The following is a 16,361-nucleotide window of genomic DNA, read 5'->3' as shown; positions in this document are numbered from 1 at the left end:
TCAAAACAAAACAAAACAAACAAACAAACGAACAAACAAAAACTTTTAGCAAAAAAGCAATAGAGAGGAGCTTCCTCAAATTGATCCTCAATTTGAGCTTCCTCAAATTAAACACTTACAGTTAATATCATACTTAATAGTGAGAAACTTGAAGCTTTCCCACTAAGATCAGAAACAACGTAAAGATGTCCCCTCTCACCATTCCTTTTCAGTACCATACTGGAAAGTTCTAACAAAACAATAAGACAGGAAGAGGAAACAAAAGTATTATAATTAAAAGGAAGAAATAAAACTGTCTTTGTTTGCAGATGACATGAATGTCTAGGGAGAAAATCCAAAAGAATCACCAAACCTCCTCCCTACTCCTGGAACTAATAGGTAATTATAGCAATGTTGCAGGATACGAGGTTATTATGTAAAAGTCAATTACTTTCCTACATAACAGTAATTAATACGTGGAATTTGAAATGAAAAACACAATACCGGCCGGGCACAGTGGCTCATGCCTGTAATCCCAGCACTTTGGGAGGCCAAGGTGGGTGGATTGCCTGAGGTCAGGAGTTCGAGACCACTCTGGCCAACATGATGAAAGCCTGTCTCTACTAAAATAAAAAAATTAGCCAGGTGAGGTGGCAGGCACCTGTAAACCCAGCTACTAGGGAGGCTGAGGACAGGAGAATTGCTTGAACCCAGGAGGCAGAGGTGGCAGTAAGCTGAGATCGCATCACTGCACTCCAGCATGGGCAACAACAATAACAACAACAAAATAAAAATAAAAATAAAAATAAAATAGATAAAATAGGTAAAATAAAAACACAATACCATTTATATTGGCACTCCAAAAATGAAACACATAGGAGTACATCTAACAAAATATGCAAAAGATCTGTATGAGGAAAACTATAAAACTTTGATGAAATCAAAGAACTAAATAGACATTCCATGTTCACAGACAGGAAGATTCAATATGTCAAGATGTCAATTCTTCTCAACTTAATCTATAAGTTAAATGCAATGCCAATCAAAATCCCAGCAGAAGATTTTCTGGATATTGATAAACTGACCATAGAGTTACATGAAGAGGCAAAAGACCCAGAATGGCCAACACAATATTGAAGGAGAACAACAAAGAGCACTGATTATAAATGACTTCAAGATTTACTACAAACCTAGAGTAATCTAGGCAGTGTGGTACTGGTGAAAGAATAGACAAATAGATCATTGAGACAGAAGAGAAAGTCCAGAAATAGACCCACATACACACTTTTACATTGCCAACTAGTTTTTGACAAAGGAGCAAAGGCAGTACAATAGTGCAAAGATAGTCTTTTCAATAAATGGTGCAATAAATGGTTTGATAAATTTATTTAATAAATAAATAAGATATCTGGAGAGCCATATGCAAATATATATACATATGTGTGTGTGTGTGTATATATATATATATATACACGCTGACCTTACACCCTTCACAAAAGTTACATCAAAGTAGATCATACACCAAACGTAAAATGTGAAACTATAAAAGCCTTAGACGATAACGTAAGAGAAAACCTAGATTACCTTGGGTATGGTAATAACTTTTTAGATGCAACACTAAAGGTACAATCCATGAAAAAAGAATGGTAAGCTGGACTGCACTAAAATCTTCTGCTTTATGAAATACACTGTCAAGAGAATGAGAAGACAAACCATAGACTGGGATAAAATGTTTGCAGATATATTTGATAAAGGATTATTAAGCAAAATATATAAACAATTTTTTTTTGAAAAAAAAAAAAACAAAAAAACTGTCACTCTGTCGCCCAGGCTCCTGGAGTGCAGTGGTGTGATCTGGGCTCACTGTAGCCTCCGTCTTCCAGGTTCAAGTGATTCTGCTGCCTCAGCCTCCTGAGTAGCTGGGATTACAGGCCTCCACCACCACGCCTGGCTAATTTTTGTATTTTTAGTAGAGATGGGGTTTCACCATGTTGGCCAGGCTGTTCTCGAACTCCTGATCTCAGGTGATCCACCCACTTCAGCCTCCCAAAGTGCTGGGATTAAACTCAAGAGCCATACACCTGACCCAAATATTACAAACAATCCTGAAAATTCAACAGAAACAACACAATTTTAATATGGGCCAAAGACTTGAGCAGAGAACTCACTGAAGAAGATATATAAATGGCATGTAAGCATACGAAAAGATGCTCCACATCATATGTTATTAGAAAACTGCAAATTATAATAAGCTATCACTATACACCTATTAGAGTGGCCAAAATTCAAAACACTAACACCACCTAATACTGGCAAGAACGTGGAGCAACAGGAACTCTCATTCACTGCTAGTGAGAATGCAAAATGGTACATCCACTTTGAAGACAAATATTGCCAGCTTGGCAATTTCTTATAAAATTAAACATATCATATGATCCAGCAATTGTGTTCCTTTGTATTTACTCAAATGAGTTAAAAACTTATGCGGGAGGCTGAGGCAGGAGAATGGTGTGAACCCGGGAGGCAGAGCTTGCAGTCAGCCGAGATCACGCCACTGCGCTACAGCCTGGGTGACAGAGTGAGACTCCATCTCAAAAAACCAAACCAAACATAAAACAAAACAAAACAAAAAACACAAAAAAACAAAAAAACTCACGTACACACAGAAACTTGCACATGGATGTTTATAGTAGCTTCATTTATAATTTCCAAAACTTTGAATTTTGACATTAGAACCACAATGTCCCTCAGTAGGTGAATAGATGAATAACCTGTGGTGCATCCAGACAATGGAGTATTATTCAATGCCAAAAAAATGAGTTATCAGTTTATAAAATGACATGAAGGAAACGTATATGCGTATTACTAAGTGAAAGAAGCCAATCTAAAAAGGTTACATACTTTATGATTCCAAGTATATGACATGCTGGGAAAGGCAAAACTATGAAAACAATAAAAGGATCAGGGGTTGCCAGGAGTTAGGTGGGAGAGACGGATAAATAGGAGGAGCACAGAGAATTTTTAGGGAAGTAAAACTACTCTGTGTGATAGTATAATGGTGGATACATGCCATTATACACTTGGCCGGGCATGGTGGCTCATGCCTGTACTTTGAGAGGTCAAGGTGGAAGGATCCCTTGAGGCCAGGAGCTTAAGACCACCTTCAGCAACACGGTGAGATGACCCCATCTTTACAAAAAATGGATAAAAAAAAAGTTATCTGGGCATGGTGGCATGTGCCTGTAGTCCCAGTTACTCGGGAGGCTGAGGTGGGAGGATCTCTTGAGCTCAAGAGTTCAAAGTGGCAGTGAGCCACAATTGTGCCACTACACTGCAGGGTGGGTAAAAGAAAAATATCCTGTTTCAAAAACAGACAACCCCTTCAAAATCCCCCGTAATTATACATTTGTTCAAACCCATAGAATGTACACCAAGTGTGGACCCTAATATAATCTATAGACTTTGGGGTGATAATGTATCGATGCAGGTTCATGGATTGTAATGTATGTGCCACTCTGGTGCAGGGTTTTGATAGTGGAGAAGGCTGCACACATGTGGGCTTAGCAGGGAGGTATATGAGAAATCTCTGTACCTTCCACTTAATTTTGCTGTGAATCTAGAACAGATCTGAAAAATAAAGTCGTTAAAAATAAAACAAAACCAGAAACAAACAAAACAAAACAAAGAGCCTTCCTGGACCTCATATCCCTTCCAGTCACCATCTCATTTTTCTGCTGCATCTTACAGAAAAATTCATGAGTTGCCTATGCTCACTAGTTGTCTTTATTTCCTCTCTTCCCATTCCCTCTTGAGTCTGTTCCCACCAGGCTTTTGCCCTCACTATTCCACTGAAATGTGGGCAATACTCAAGTAAGTCCTCATCTTACTTGAAATATCGGTAGCTTTGACACCATGATGCTTCATCTTTCCTGATTAACTTATTTCACTTGATTCCTCAGACACTCATTCACCTCCTCCATTATGGGCCACTCTTTCTTGATTTCCTTTGTTGGTGTCCCCTGATGTCCCTAAATGCTAAGCATTAGAGTGCTTCTAGCTCAGTCCTTGGTCTTCTTTTCTCCATCTACACTTACTTTCTTGGTGATCTCATTCAGTCTTGTGATTTTTAAATCCCACTAAGAACTGAGGACACATCAATTCAAAATACCTCATTTACTGGCTGTAGTGAAGATTAAATGAATTAATGTTGATTAGGCACTTAAAACTGTCTGGGGCAGAGTAAGTACTTTATATAATCAGCTATAATCTTGTAAGCTGTCTAATAGGCACCATAAATGTCACAAGTACAAAACCAAGCTTCCAATTGTCCTCCCTTAAACTCCCCCTCCTGCAGACTTTTCTCACATACCTTACTATTGCTTCCTATCGTATACCGCATCTAGTCTATGAGAAAATCCTAGTGGTTCTACTTTCAAAATATACTTGGAATTCAAATTCTTTCCAATAACTTCATTACTACATCCTTATCCAAGGTATAACTATTTTCCACCCGTTTTATTGCAAATGTACTAACAAGTCTCCCTGCTTTCTCTTGTTTCTCTGTGGTCCAGTTTAACATGGCACACAGAGTAATTCTTATAAAATGTGAAATCATGTGACTTCTTTTCCAAAATCCTCCAATCTTATGCAGGGCCATAGCCAATATCCATGCAATGCCCTATAAAACCCTATGTTAACTGGCCTTTTGATCTTTCTCTGATCTCATGTCCTACCACTCTGTGTGATCACTCTGCTTCTGCCATATTAGCCTTCTTGCTAGTGTATTTGCCACTAGTGTGTTATATTAGGTTGGTGCAAAAGTAATTGCTCTTTTTGGCATCACTTTTAATGGCAAAAATATTATATTAGTGTATAATATATCAAGTATACTCCTTGCTCCATTACCTTTGCATTTGATTTCCTTCTTTCTGGTATGTTCTTCCCACAAGATAATCTGCCCAAATATCTGCTCATCCTCTCTTACTTTCTCCAGTGTCTCTCTCAAAGAATTTTCCTCTCTCTCCTGCATCATAAGGGCCATGAGGGGACAACGCAGCCTGTGCACTAAGCAAAAACTACAAAATCAGTTTCTTGATGAGATCCTCTGAGCATAGATCAAGGCTTGCCTATTGATAGATTCAGTTACAGGAGGCAATCATGACCTTTAGAGTTTATTATAATATTTAGCAAGTTCTTCAAACTTGGGAGGTGATATACATTGAAAATATCATTAGTAGTAGTATATTTTAATCATAAGTTGTTATTTTAATGTGGTAGAATTGCATAATGATTCATATTAGAAAGAAACATGTAATTTGTGTAAATAGAGGATAAAGAAATTCATGGCTTAATCTTTTCTTCTGGAAACATGATTATATTGTACAACATCAAAAGAAGTGAAAGAAGAGAGGGGAAGGAGATAAAGAAAAGGGAGGAGAAAGTTATGAACATTCAGGCTTTGTGCTAAGTGCTTCATATACATTTTCTTCTTCAAAACTCGGCATCCCCAGGGCGAGTCTTTTTCACTTCATTTTACAGGTGAGGATGGTCAGAAGGTTACGGTCATCCAGCTATTAAGCGGAAAGAGTCAGGATTTGTGACTAGGGTTGTGTTACTCTGAGACCCATCCTCTTGCCATTTTACCATGCTGGGATTGGTCTTTAAATCTTTCTACAATAAATAAGTCTTGTTTATTGAGTCAGTGAGTGAAGCCAGAAACCAAGTGGAAAAAAGAGTTCTTTTCAGTCTGCAAATGTCAAGCGTGATAATATGTAACTGTGTTCTTACCATCCAGCTTAAAATCTTGCAACTTAGGCTTTCACAAAAATATGAGGAAGGGAAGAAATTTTCCATCAGCACTTCCAATGTATTAAAGAACTATGAAATGTTACTGCACACAGTTACAATATCCTGCCTCTTTCCTGGAATCCATTCTATGATGGAGAAGGATATGAATCAACTATAAATAGAATGCATTAACCCATCTATTCTTGCCAGAAGCAGTGAAATTTAGTATCTAGGGTAAGGAGAGGTTTAAGGGTCTCCCTGAACTTACTTTTCAGGGGGCAAAGAATTTTGAAATAGTGTATGTCTAAGAAACTATGATTATTCACTGTATTATGATATAGATTGGGGCTTAAACTGTATCATTATTAGAAATATTTCAAGAAAAACAATGTGATACTGTCTCAGGAGAGATTAACCTTAAGCTACGGGGAAAAAAATCTAGTTAATTCATTCAAGTCAACATTGTTTACTAAGTGCCTATTTGTACTTTGAACTCAGCTGGATACTGTGTACAAAGAGAGCATGGTGTACTCAAACGATTTCATAGCCCTAGAAATCCTTCAGGGACCCCTCTTCTTTTGTGAGCTCCCAGAAAATTCAAAAGCTACTTGGGATGAGTTATATCCTGGGCACAAAGAAATAATTTAAGTTGGCCAGCTCCACTCCTTCACAGAGCAAGAAGAATTGAAATAAGGGCAGGGTATTCTTTTTCAGTCCTTTGCCTAACCAACCTAAATATATCCTTTAAATACCTTCTAAAATAGTTTGTCTTACACATTAATTATTTTTTGAATCTGTATCAAAATACATATTCCCAGTACTTAGAGATACTTAGAAATGGATACAATAATTTCCCAATAATTCTTCTGGATACATATGTGTTTAAAAAGTCAACATTCTGGTTTTTTATTGGGACAGCTGATCTGCAAGGTTTATTGTTGACATTCTGTTACTTTAAGTTTGATAGTCATGTTTTCCTTTTAGATTCAATGTTTAATTCATTTGTTGTTGAGACTGTCCTCACCTCCATTCAACTTTTGTGCTGTGTCAAGAACATGTTGTAATCTATATAAATGTTTTGCCTTTTGTTTCTGCTCTCTCAACAATTTGCAATAGTAGTCACTCTCTATTTGGGGCCACTAGTGTGTCACTGTGCTATCCTTTCATATAATAAGGAAGTTGTTCATGGTGTTAGGTCATACAGTTAGAAGTTTCCAAGAAAAGGGTTATTCAATTCTAAATCAACCACACCGTTCAATACACACATACAGCAGTGTCTGTACATAGATGGGAAAAACACTTGGAAAACAAGACTACAATACTCTTGCAGGAGAAGGAAGATGACACACTGAATTTTTACTTCTGAGGCCAAAAGGGCCTTTCTGCCTGCACTTTCATACTCTCTCATCCACTTTGGGCTTTTGAGTGTCCAGGTTCAAGAAACCCTTATCAGTTCTGGCAGCCTTGCCTTACTTGTACGGTTTCTGGAGTTTGGGTGGGGCATCTATGCTTGTTCTGAATGTGAGGCAATTTTCAGGGACCCTAATAAGCAAGGAATTATGACTACTACATAATTGCATTCTTTAACAGTTATGGGACATACAACTTTTGTCAGTTTGTGGTCTGTGCATAAGTTGGGCAGCATCCATGGAAGAGTATAAAGAGAGAGAAAAAACGTTTCTCTGTCCTTACATACAATATGTTGAGATACATTTTCAAACATGTAACTCTAAAACATATTTATAGGAACATCTTCCACTTTAGTGGGAAATATTAAGCTCCAATATTATTTTGCTATTCTTTAGAAAGAAAAGCCTAAGGTAATGTTCGAAAGACCTAGACAGTTGATAGAAACTAATTTGGAATTGAGGTAAACACTGGAAACGTGTTTTTTCATTTTCATGTTGAATATATGAAATAATTAAATAATAATTTTTCTAGGTTGGGTTTGGTGGCTCACACCTGTAATCCCAGCATTTTGGGAGGCCGAGGTGGCAGATCACTTGAACCCAGGAGTTCGAGACCAACCTGGACAACATGGTGAAATGCTGTTTCTACAAAAAAATACAAAAATTAGCCAGGTGTGGTGGTGCAAGCCTGTAAGTCCCAGCTACTTGGGAGGCTAAGGTGGGAGGATCACCCGAGCCCAGGAGGTTGAGGGTTGAGGTTGCAGTGAGCTGTAATCATACCACTCCAGCCTTGGTGACAGCAGGACAGCCTCTCTCTCTCTCACACACACACACATACACACACACACCATTTTCTGTGTTAATAATGGACATGTATAGCTTACTCTGTTTTAAAATTTTCATTTATCATGTAAATTAGTATTGTTTAATTCTTTTCTCTGGGTTATCTAAGTCAATAAATATGAGAGAACTTGGTCAATGTAGTTAAATCTAACTTTTGTTCTATGTTTGGCTAATGCCTATCAAATTATAAGCATATTAAAACAAGACATTATTAATAATAATTATATTTGAAAGTTATTGATGAGTAATTCATTCAGATTCAGAGGAAGCTAGGGAAGGTGGGATATATAAGCAAGGAGAACATCATTTTGGGGTTAAAAATCTGGCCCTTTTTGATGGCATAATAGTCAATAAAATTAACTCAGTTATTGCTTGGGTTTGATGAAATTTTTTGCTAAAGATCACCATTTCTGGCAACATTGAGGACTCAGTAGTGGCAGGGGCTTCTTAGCCACTATCGGATTTTAAGAAGCAGGAGCTGACTAGCTTTGTTGTGTGAGCTATTTCTTGAAATATCTCAGGAATGAGCTTTACTATAGTCTTCATTCCTCTGCGCAAGCCACCTCAGAACCTCTTATCTTACTCTCTAGCTTTATCTAAAGGAAAACTGCATGACATTTGTTTATCATTAAAAGCCTTAGCAGCATCTAATAATTTGATCACTTTGGAGGAATGCCAAGACAAAAACATTCCTTTAATTTTAGCAATAATTATTTGACTGTGAAAGCTTGCTTTTGGAGTTCTGAAACTCTTAATTATTGTTTCCTTAGGTCTAGAATGTTTTCAACTAAATCAGAAATCTCTTACCACTCCTCCTTAGCTTCATGTTCCAACTATACTGAACTAGTTTCAGGGCCTTTACATGAGCTGGGCTCACTCACATCCTGTACCTCTGCTAATGCTGCTCAAACACCAACTTTCACTTACTCATTTGGGCAATTTTAACTTGCACTTCAAGTTTTAGTGAAAACATTATTCCATCTTGCTCCTGCTTTGGTTAGATGCTCCTCTCACATGCTCTCATAGCACACATGCATCTCTCTATCACACAGTATTAAAACCATTTAGTTTTCTGTCTTCCTCATTAGGCTAGGGCTTCCTGGAGACAGGATTTTTTTTTTCTTCTGTTATCCCCAGTACCCAGCACAGTGCTTGGCATATAGTAGCTGCACAAGAGTTTGTTGAATAAATGAAGGAAATAAGTTGAGATGCTTAACAAACGAACAAAACTGTAGGGATTTGACTACTTTTTGCCTCCATGTTTGAAAAAACAAAAACAAAAACAAACTGGAGTCATTGCTAAGCAGACACAGCACCCACATGGCCAGTTTCCATACTGATCTCTGCTCCTAAAATTATTTCAAGTAAATTATTCTCTGTAGCAAGAAGTTCTCCATGTGAAGCAAGCACGTTAGCTTCACATCATTAACATTATGTATAATGGCAGTATATTATTGATGGGGCACTTTGATCATTCTAATTAAAAAGTTCTAGTTATAAGGATTGCTATAAGGATGTCACACTGAGAAACAAGGAATGAGTACATATAGGAATGTAACAAATGGATTCATTTAATGGCTAAGCGGCCTGCTTTAGAAGTTCACTGCTGTCATTTCACAATCTTTTTTTGACACAGAGAGATCAGTATCCATTTTGAATGGATCTGTTATGCCTTGATTCAATTAATTAATATTGCAGATCCATTGCCCAGAAATGAGTTGCTGAATAGACTCAGATATTCTTCTAACTAAATCACAGTAATGTTGATTTTTATATTGGTAATTATAATAGCCCCACAGTATTCAAAGTTTAGGTTAGGAATAAAGAGCTACTCATAAAATAATGCCCTTAGCAAAGCTCTTAAGACAAATCAGGATTTGAATTCTGCTTCAGATGCTTACTAGCTCTGTACCTTGGGTAATCTTCTTAACTTTTCTGGGCCTCATTTACATTTTATGTAAAATAGGTATAACAGTACTCAGATCATAGGATTATTGTGAGGAATACATGAGATTATCATGTAAAGAATTTAGCATGATGCCTGGGACATAGTAAGTGCTCAGTAGACATAAATTGCTCTCCTCCTCTCCTCTTCCTCTTCCTCCATATCATCACTACTACTGCTCCTTATGTGACTGTTATTTCTCCTCAATTCCATTGGGTTTGAGCTCCAAGTAAAGGAAAATCAAATCTAAACTTAATAATTAACAAAATCCAAATTTTAAAAAACCCTTCAAAGTACTTTAAATATCCAGTAATTAATTATAATATCTCATTTGTATAATTATATTTACAATAAAATGCAAATTTAAATATATATTTCTTATATTCATGCTATATAAATATTTTAGAAATTTAGGCATAGTCCCATGAGTGTTTCTGCCATTCAACTTATTAAAATGATTTCAATATAGTTTTTAAGATAGGAAAGTAATACTATAATGTAGAACAAAAAAATTCCCAATCACAATGGAGGAAAAATATTAACTGTGTTTATGAGTTGTGCGATTTGGTAACTTTTCTTTTTTATACTCTCTATATTTTTCAAATTTTATATAACAAAACATTTTATTTTAAGCTTTTAATACATTTTTAGGCAGTAAACATATTAATCTTGTCATGTATATATGCAAATATTACACAAACATAATTTTGTATTTTAGAATACACACTCCTTATAAAAATGGTATAAACCAAATAGGCATGTGTAAAACAGAAAGTTAATTCAACATATGAAAATCAATCAGTGTAATACACCACACATTAACAGACTGAGAAATAAAAACCACACAATCATCTTGATTGATGCAGAAGTCTTAAAAAAATTTTCTTGTGAGATAGGGTATCACTCTGTCACTCAGGCTGGGGTGCAGTGACGCAGTCAGCTCACTGTAACCTCAAACTCCTGGGTTTAAGCAAAGAGAAAAATTTTGATCAAATTCAATACCCTTTAATGATAAAAATACTCAACAAACTAGGAATAGGTGAAACACAGTACCGAAAATTCTAGTCACAGCGGTTAGACAAGAAAAAGAAATAAAAGACATCCATATTGGAAAGGAAGAAGTAAAATTATTTCTATTCACAGACGACATTCTCTTGTATTTAGAAAACCATAAAGATACCACCAAAAAGACCCGTTAATAATTTCAGCAAATTTGCAGGATATATAATCAACATATAAAAGCCAGCTTCATTTCATTTCTTTTTTTTGTTTTTTGAGACGAAGTTTCACTCTTGTTGCCCAGGCTGGAGTGCAATGGTGCGATCTTGGCTCACCGCAACCTCTGTCTCCCGGGTTCAAACGATTCTCCTGCCTCAGCCTCCCAAGTAGCTGGGATTACAGGCATGCGCCTCCACGCCCAGCTAATTTTGTGTTTTTAGTAGAGATGGGGTTTATCCCTGTTGGTCAGGTTGGTCTTGAAGTCCTGACCTCAGGTGATCCGCCTGCCTCGGCCTCCCAAAGTGCTGGGATTACAGGCGTGAGCCACCATGCCCGGCCTGCCAGCTGCAATTCTATACTCTAAAAATAACCAGTCCAAAGAGGAAATTTAAAAACAAGTCCCATTTGCTGTATCATCAAAAAGTATAGAATACTTAGGAATAAACTTAATCAAGGAGATGAAAGACTTGAATACTCAAAGTTATATAATATAGCTAAAAGAAAGCAAAAAAGATAAAATGGAGAGACATCCATGCTCATGGATTGAAAAACTTTAATTTTGTTAAAATGCCCATACTATCCAAAGCCATTTACAGATTCAATGCATTATTTATCAAAATCCCAATGGCAAGCTGGGTGTTGTAGCACATGCCTTAGTCCTAGATTCTTGGAAGGCTGAAGTGGATCACTTTATCCCCAGTTCGAGGCCAGCCTGGGGAACACAGTGAAATCCTGCCACTAAAAAACAAAAAAAATACCAAGGGAATATTTTTGCAGAAACAGAAAAAAAATCTTAAAATTCATATGGAATCTCAAGGGACCATGAATAGCCAAAATAATATTGAAAAAGAACAAATTTGGAGAACCCCTCTTCCTGATTTTAAAACCTACTTCAAAGCAACAGTAATCAAGATGATGTGGTACTGGCATAAATAGATATATAGACCAATGGAACATAACAGCCCAGAAACAAACCCTTGTGTATATGGCCAAATGATTTTTGACAAGGATGCCAAGACTACCTAATGGGGAAAGGACAGTCTCTTCAACAAATGGTGTTGGGAGGACTGGATAACCATATGCAAAGAATGAAGTTGGACTCTTACCTTACACTATATGCAAAAATTAATTCAAAAGAAATTAAAGACCTAGATAAGACCTAAAACTATACAACTCCTAGAAGAAAACATAGGTGAGAAGCTTCGAGGACACCGGACTTGGCAAAGATTTCTTGGATATGACATCCAAAGCATACGTAATAAAACCAAAACCAGAAAAATGTGACTATATCAAATGTAAAAAAAAAATGTGCATCAAAGGAAATAACTGAGAGTAAAAAGGCAAGGTATGGAATGGGAGAAAATATTGAAAATCATATATTGGATAATGTACTGATATACAGAAAATAAAAGGAACGTTTACAACTCAACAACAAAAACCAAATAACTCAATTAAAACATGGGCAAAAGGCTTGAATAGGCAATTCTCTATTATAAATGACCAACAAGCATATGAAAATATGCTTGACATCACTAATTGAGAGAAATGCAAATCAAAACCACACTGAGATATAACCTCACACCCCTTAGGATGGTCACTATCAAAATAACAGAAAGTAAGTGCTGGGGAGGATGTGGAGACACTGGAGGCCTTGTGCACTGTTTTAGGGAGTGTAAAGTGGTACAGTCATTATAAAAAACAATAAAACATTAAAAATAGAATCCTCAAAAAATTAAAAATAGAATGTGATCCAGCAACTCCGCTTCTGGGTATATATCAAAAAGAATTCAAAGCGGGCTCTTAAAGAGAAATTTGCACAGCCATGTTCACTGCAGAAATAGCCAAGAGGTGGAAGCAATCCAAATGTTGGAGAGATGAGTGAATAGAGAAAACATGGTATATACAAGCAATGAAATACCATGCCGCCTTTAAAAAGAGGGAAATACGGTCACATACAACAATGTGGATGAACCTCAAGGACATTATACTGGAAAAACAAGCCAGTCACAAAAGGACAAATACTGTATTATTCCACTTATGTGAAGTATCTAATGTAGTCAAAATCATAGAAATGAAAAGTAGAAAGGTAGTTGCCAAAGGATTGGCGGGAGGAGAAAAATTAAGGTTTTATGAGTTTTGAGTTTCAATTTTGCAAGATGAAAAAGTTCTAGAGATCTGTTGCACAACAACGTGAATATACGTAACACTACTGAACAGTACATTTAGAAATGGTTAAGGTGGTAAATTTGTTAGGTGTCTTTTACAATTTAAAAACAATAAAAACATGAAAATCAAATTCTCTGTAGTTATACCTCTTCCGCCCTACAAACACCAAAGACGACTATGGTTAACAGGCCTATAACTTCTAGATCTTTTTTCATTACATACACACATACACACTATACACTCACCTAGCTTGAGTGCAGTGGTGCAATCTTGGCTCAGTGTAGCTTGGACCTCCCAGGCTCAAGCGATCCTCCAACCTCAGCTTCCTGAATAGCTGGGACCAAAATAAGTCCTGGCTTATTTTGTTTATTTTTTGTAGAGATGGGCTCTATGTTGCCCAGGCAGGTCTTGAACTCCTGAGCTCTAGTGAACCTCCTGCTTCAGCCTCCGAAGTGCTGGGATAACAGGTGTGAGCCACTGCACCCAGTCACACATGCATGAGATTCTCATATAGGCTTGCTTGCTTATTTATTTATTTATTTTGGGGGCAGGTGGGACAGGGATCTTGCTCTGTTGCCAAGGCTGGAGTGCAGAGGTGCAATCAACACATTATAACCTTAAATTCCTGGACTCAAGTGATCCTCCTGCCTCAGGCTCCCAAGTAGCTGGTACCACAGGCATGAATCACCACGTCTGGCTTTTTTTTTTTTTTTTTTTTTTTTTGTAGAGACAAGTTCTCAGTACATTACCCAGGCTGGTCTCAAACTTCTGGCCTCAAGTGATCCTCTTGCCTTGGCCTCCCAAAATGCTGGGATTATGGGTGTGAGCCACTACACCCAGCCATACTTATCTTTAAAAAAAGGGAAAAAGGGCGGGCGCAGTGGCGCCTGTAATCCTAGCACTTTGGGAGGCCGAGGCAGGCGGATTGCCTGAGTTCAGGAGTTTGAGAACAGCCTGGGTAACACGGTGAAACCCTATCTCTACTAAAATACAAAAAATTAGCTGGGTATGGCGGTGTATGCCTGTAGTCCCAGCTACTCGGGAGGCTGAGGCAGGAGAATTATTTGAACCCAGAGGCGGAGGTTGTAGTGAACCGAGATGGTGCCACTGCACTCAACCCTAGGCGACAGAGCGAGACTCCGTCACCAGCAAAACAAACAAACAAACAAACAAACAAAAAAACCCCAAAAACCACTAAACAGAACATCATGGTCATCTTTGTCAGTACATGGAAAAATCTTTTCTCATTCTTGTAAACAGCTGTGTAGTATTTTACTGTATGGATATACTATATTTGGCAAAGGCAGTATCATAAGTCTCAGAGTCTTAATATTTCCAAAGGAATGGTCCCTTTAATGAAAAAAATTTAACAAATATTAAAAATATTAATTAAAAAACTAAAAAAAGTTAACAAATATTCTTTGCCTAAATGTACAGCACTAAGGAAGAGGGCACTATCAAAGAATGACAGAGTTCCTACTCTCAAGAAAACAACATTCTTATTATAAGAGCCAAGATACATAAAGAAGGTAGAGAAACAGATTCTTAATTGCCATGTGAATTTTGAATCCCCAGTTTCGGGGAATCAAAGTCTTCATGGGAATACATCTTCAAAACATTCAAGGATAGGAAGGATTTAGGAATGTGAACACTATCAAAAGGGATATTTCATGAAGTAGGAACCCATAGAAAAGGCATAGAAAACTACAGTGTATGGGCTTGGTGTGGTGGTTCATGCCTGTAATCTCAGCATTTTGGGAGGCCAAGGAGGGCGGATGACTTGAGGCCAGGAGTTTGAGACCAGCCTGACCAACATAGTGAAAGCACATCTCTACTAAAAATACAAAAACTAGCTGGGTGTGGTGGCAAGTGCCTGTAATCCCAGCTACTTGGGAGGATGAGGCACAAGAATCGCTTGAATCCGGGACTTGGAGGTTGCACTGAGGTGTAATTGTGCCACTGCACTCCAGGTGACGGAATAAGTCTGTCTCAGAAAAAAAAAAACAAAGCAAAACAAACAAACAAACAAACAACCCTACAGTGTATGTGATAATAGCTACTAATACCTCAGTGCCTATGTACTAAGTACTTGCTGCTAAGTACTTATATAACAACCTACTTTCTCTAGATATAATTACAGCTTCACAACTGAGGAAGAGACATTTTAATCCCTACCTTACTAATGAGGTAACTCAGGATCAAAAAAGTTAAGCATTACATTGTGAGTTACTTGAAAAGAAGTAAGAACGTAGGAGAGGGAAAATGGGGCCACCAAAGAAGAGTTTGAAGATCAGGCCTAAATATTTAGATTGTATTTGGTAGGCAATTTAGAGCCATTAAAGAATTATGGAGTGGGAGACCTCATGATTAAAACTATGCTTAAGAAGATAAATCTGGCAATGCCTTGGATGGATCAGTTACAGGAAGGAAAGGAAACAGGTTAAATTAATTACAAGTACAGTGACCATATGCCCAAGTTTGCAAAGGACAGTTCCAATGTATACCAGTTAATATAAGTACTAAGAGTTTTCTTCACTCTCCATAGTGTCCCTTCCACACTCAAAAAATGTTTCAGTTTTTAAGATAAATTACATGTGACTAATTACAAAAAGGAGATGATAGCCTGAGTAATATAGGATAGTGGCCATATGAATAGAAAAGAGGACGGATGTGGGAGAAATCTTGGTCTGGCAAAATAACCAATAGATATTTTTTAGTCCACTTGGCTGGACAATAAAATCTCAATAATAGGTAAAAAAGAAAGGGGAAAAAGGAGGAAAAGATTTAGGAAAGAAAATAACGACTTTAGTTTGGAATCTGAAGAACTGGTGGATATTCATGTTGAGCTGTGCAGTAGCTTACTGGACATGTGAGGCTAAAGATATAGTTGTTCATATGGAAGCAGTTATTTAAATCATGAAAGTGAATGAGACTGCCAAGGGATAGAGAATAATCAAAGATGGCAAAGAGGTCCGGAGGAAAAGGAACACTTCTTTAGAAAAACCCTCAACGTG

This window comes from Macaca nemestrina, chromosome 11 (genome assembly GCF_043159975.1).
Source record: "Macaca nemestrina isolate mMacNem1 chromosome 11, mMacNem.hap1, whole genome shotgun sequence".
In the NCBI taxonomy this organism is placed as follows: domain Eukaryota; kingdom Metazoa; phylum Chordata; class Mammalia; order Primates; family Cercopithecidae; genus Macaca; species Macaca nemestrina.
This window is presented reverse-complemented; position numbering follows the sequence as displayed.